Here is a 4,880-nt window from a genome sequence, read left to right as displayed (position 1 = left end):
TTTCCTGGCTCAGCATGAGAGGATGGTTGTGCTTCAGCTTCATCAACCCCTTTACCGGTAAAAAATAATCTCATCAAAAACACGTTTTCAACGTACAAAAATGCCAAGTTACTCACACGTACAAGACATACACCGTCTATAACTCATTCATTCAGACTGTCAAAATCCAGGCCTGCCATTAAAAGTATTGATATCAAAATGACGCCAAGTTACGGTACTACAAACAATATAGGCTATCTTGCCTCACCGAAATTAAATAAAATGTATTCCAAAGCAATGCTACCCAATATTTCCTCAATTCTTTCAAGTCACTTGGCCCTGTGTGTATAATATAAGCATGCACTACATGGACAGGCCAAACATATGTGTGGATGGCTTTCTCACAGTCAAGATTGATTGAATAGGCGTCTATTTATGTCCAATTTGTATTGGTATGTATGTATTTCGCTGCCCAGCATTTCTGTTGCCTGAATGATTGTATGTTTCTCATGTGAATGTAACATGCTGCGAGGGAAATGTCCCCATGGGGATAAAGAAGTTCTCTATGTAGGCTATGTATGTACAATATGTATTTGACATGCAGCATTTATTGTACGTAGCAAATAGGGTAAACGTCCCTATTAAGCCCACGTACCATATAAGCCCACTTGCAACTTCTGAGTCAAATCAAAAAAAACTACATCATCATTTTTTGCTGTGTGATGTTTTTTCAAATGAAGCTGCTTGTTACGTAAATGACACTTTTTATTGTAAGTCAATCACATTTATCGATATTGAGTTATCGAAGCACATGTGTGGCATGTGCCTGCTGATCCCAGAAGAAGTTGCAAAAAAACTTAGGTGATTTTCGTACCCTCAGAAAATAACATTTCTGAGGGTACCAAAATGAGGGTATATTTCTACTCCTGTTTTTGGAAAGTACTCACTTGTTATCAAAATTTAAGTGATTAGTGTTTTGAATGAGACATATGTTAGAATATTACCTGAATTAGAAATATTGTGTCTTTTGAAATCAAAATATGAGTTTTAGCACGCTAGCAAACAGACCACATGCTGCATCAATACAGTAGCTACATAGTATGGTTCATTGCAATGACATAAAGCATGATAAGCATGTATAGTTTATATTTTTGTATGCAGTTTATATTATTATACTGTTAAATAGACAATAAATGTGTATGTTTATCTTTATTTATTTTTTAATCAACATTTTTACCTGGTGGGCTTAAAGGGGACTCTAGCAAAAAAATCACACTGACTGAGGTGGATGTAAATGAGTATAGCGAATTACTTCTCTACATGATCAATTTATACTTTTCATATTATGTTAGTGCACCATATATATGATTTATTTCATATAGTTGTTTTTTAATGTCATGTGAGTAGAATAAAATATTCTGTCTTTTAATCATAAATTCACTGATGTTCCCTTTAAGCCCACCTGTTCCCATTAAGCCCACTTTACTGTGTTTCAATGGGGATTTTCTCCCTTTTGACCTTTGAACCATTTTCCTCCCTAATTTTGACCTCACCTGATGAATCAGCTCCATAATTCAGATAATTAATACCCACATTTAAATATCAGTGATATTGCATAGGTAAATTCATTCTGGATAAGCCTGTGTTCTATCTTAACATTAGCAATAATTTTTTAATCTTTACTTTTCAGATGAGTTTTAGTTTAAGATGACTAAAACACAAAAGAACTACAGTTCATGCCCACGCATGATAGAAGCGCAAGTTCATCCTCTGCAAAGCAGGGCTGTAGGGACCTGGACCATTCTATTTGCGCAATCATGAGGTCGTTGAAAATCTACAAAAACAAGATGAAAGCCATGAACGACTTGTTAGCGTAAGACAAAGACAACCACAATGTGGGCAAAAGATTGAAACAAACAAATAAAATAAAGCTTAGACCACCCTATAACCTATGTTATGTTACACTACTAAGATGGAGCATGGAGCAAATGATAGCCTTACTAAAACGATACAATCACCTCAAAGAGCATAGGCCTACGTTTAGTCTAGGAGAAAGTAGAAATTGCAGAAATGTTGACATCTTTCTTGTTTATTTTGTTTAAGTTATAGGCTAATGATACATGAGCTTCAATATGCTATGACTGATGTCTCCTCATAATGAACTATATGTTTTAATGTTACTCCACAATGAACTGAATGGTTTTAAAATGTGTTTTTACAATGTTTTCAAACTACTATCCTAAATGTGATTAACATTTGAAAAGTTACTGTTTAATTGTAAATCCTGAAATTGACTTATTTACTATCCTTAGAACATTAGTATTGAACCTGAAATTGTTTTTCGTTCAGTCAGTCGGTCTTCAGAAATCTTCATAAAAACACCTGCACTTTCAACCGGCTGACTGGACCAGAAATTTTGGCCAATTTCAAATGCCACACCATAGGATAGAGATACAGACAAAATGACTACACATATTGAAAGATGAAGTATTGAAGAGTAATTTCCACTATAGTTTTGATTTTGTTCGTAAATAGTTTTTTGGCTACATTCCACAGAAGACATGTTGTAAGTTTAGCTTTTTCTGTGTTGACAACACAGCAGAAAGGCTGGTCATGCCTATTTCAAATGCCATTTACAGGCCATAGGATAGGAGTGGAGACAAAATGAAAATAGCTATTGAGATTACAGATTTGAATAGAACAAGTTTGTATTGTTAAGATTTTTTAAATATTTATTTATTTATCAACAAATCATGAAGTGGGCTTATTTGGAACACCCATGGGCTTAAAGGGTACGTTAGGTACCCATTAAGCCCATGCCAGACTTTTGACATATTTTGACAAATTAAACAATAAAAACATTAGAAATTGGTATAAATGAATTATTGATACTTCAAATGAGAGATTAGACTTTCATTTTAACTAAAATGTTCTCACTTAAATTGGGGCAGTATACATTAAAAATGTCTGAAAAGCGGATTTGGTGGGCTTAATAGGGACGTTTACCTACAATAACGTGTACATTTACTCAAATTCAGTTCAGAAGCAAGTACAAGTTTATGTTTCCTGGAGAAATATGCTTCCTGTAGTTACTCACCAGCAGTTTTCTACATGAATTTCAGTGTGTTCCATGAGGCAATTCGAAATATGTGACTCTTTGATCTGACACAATGTTTGCATGACATTGTAAAATGGTAAGATTACAAAACACAGGGCCAAGTGACTTGAAAGAATTGAGGAAATATTGGGTAGCATTGCTTTGGAATACATCTTATTTAATTTCGATGAGGCAAGATAGCCTATATTGTTTGTAGTACCGTAACTTGGCGTCATTTTGATATCAATACTTTTAATGGCAGGGCTGGATTTTGGTAGTCTGAATGAATGAGTTATAGACGCTGTATGTGTTGTATGTGTGAGTAACTTGGCATGTTTGAACATTGAAAACGTGTTTTTTATGAGATCCAATATTCTCCACTGCAAGTCTTGTCTGCACAGATTCGATTGCCACAATAAAGGTATGTATATTTAGTGAAAGTTTTTAATTAAATGTGTTTTTACGACCACTATGTTTATCAATCCTCATTATCAAGCGAGCGAGCTAGCTAACATATTTGGTTCGCTTTAGCAAGCTAGCTGGCTAGCAAGCCTTTATGAAGTGGCAGTGAGCACATAACAAGCAGCGTAGGATCTACATTTCCAGAGGACATCGCTGTATTTTCAAATAAATAACCAGCCAAAATAAAATGGTGATTGAATGCATCACACATTTGTTTTTTTTATCTGAGATGATATTAGCTACTATATGATGCTGTGTCAATAGCCAACGCGTTATTGCAAGCGAGTGTGTCATCTAGTCACGCGTCATCGTAGCAAGCTAACCAGACAGTAAAAACGCTGATAAAACAGTTTTAACGTGGATCATTTTAAGCCATGCTATCTAGCTTTGTCGTGATAACATGAGAGAAGGATTGCTGTTGGAGAAGTGAATCAACCAACAGTTAGTGCGGGTAACCTGCACGAAAGCGCATTGTAGTTTTTTTCACGTATTTCATCCAGTCAATTTAATTTCATCTAACGTTACACTTGATTCACTCATACTCTAGATAAGCTTACTTGACATAGTAGAATAATAGAAATATACTATACGAATATTTAGTATCTGTCAATCTAATGTCATTATAATGATTCACACCAATTTAGCCTAGATAAGTACTTGAGATCAGTAGAATAAATAGAAAATATAATTAATTTACTGAGAATAGATACTAAGAAATAATAACAAACAAATGAATAACAACAACAATAATAATATTTATAAAAATATGTTTGAAACTGGAAAACTAATTTTTTATAGATGGCTGGAAAAGAAAGGAGTAAAAGCAAGGTGTGGAGTTATTTTTATTTCACACACTTAAAGATGATGTTTATATATATATATATATATATATATATATATATATATATATATATATATATATATAATTTAATATAATCTTTTACATTTTTTAATCTAAAAAGTTCTTTGTGTGTTTATTTTTATTTGTTTGCTTATAAGTTAAATGTTCTTAAATATAGAAACTTTAATAAAATATAAGTTTTTCAAATTGATTTGAAAATGTTGCACTTTTTGACAAAATATCGGTGAAAACATCGGTAATCGGTGGGCTAGGACTCTCCAAAATCGGGATCGGCATCGGACCCAAAAATCTGGCATCGGTCGGGCTCTACTCGTTACAACCGAGGTATGCAGAAGAGCATGTCTGAACGCACAATATTTCGAACCTTGAAGCAGATGGGCTACAGCAGCAGAAGACCAACCCGGTACTAGCAAGGTGTACCTAATAAAGTGACCGGTGAGTGTGTGTGTGTGTATATATGTATTTGGCAATATCTATAGA

At 34.0% G+C, this 4,880-nt stretch overlaps 1 long non-coding RNA gene across 1 annotated transcript; it reads left to right on the top strand.

Moving 5' to 3' along the window:
• The first annotated feature begins 592 nt into the window (after nucleotides 1-592).
• Nucleotides 593-1,185, top strand: LOC135256112 (uncharacterized). The gene is made up of 2 exons (XR_010330383.1): nucleotides 593-840; nucleotides 891-1,185. It is a non-coding gene; the product is annotated as an uncharacterized LOC135256112 (long non-coding RNA).
• The last annotated feature ends 3,695 nt before the right edge of the window (nucleotides 1,186-4,880 follow it).

The sequence above is a fragment of the Anguilla rostrata genome, chromosome 5 (assembly GCF_018555375.3).
Source record: "Anguilla rostrata isolate EN2019 chromosome 5, ASM1855537v3, whole genome shotgun sequence".
In the NCBI taxonomy this organism is placed as follows: domain Eukaryota; kingdom Metazoa; phylum Chordata; class Actinopteri; order Anguilliformes; family Anguillidae; genus Anguilla; species Anguilla rostrata.
The sequence above is the reverse complement of the archived record's forward strand: the minus strand, read 5'-3'. Positions and strand labels throughout refer to the sequence as shown.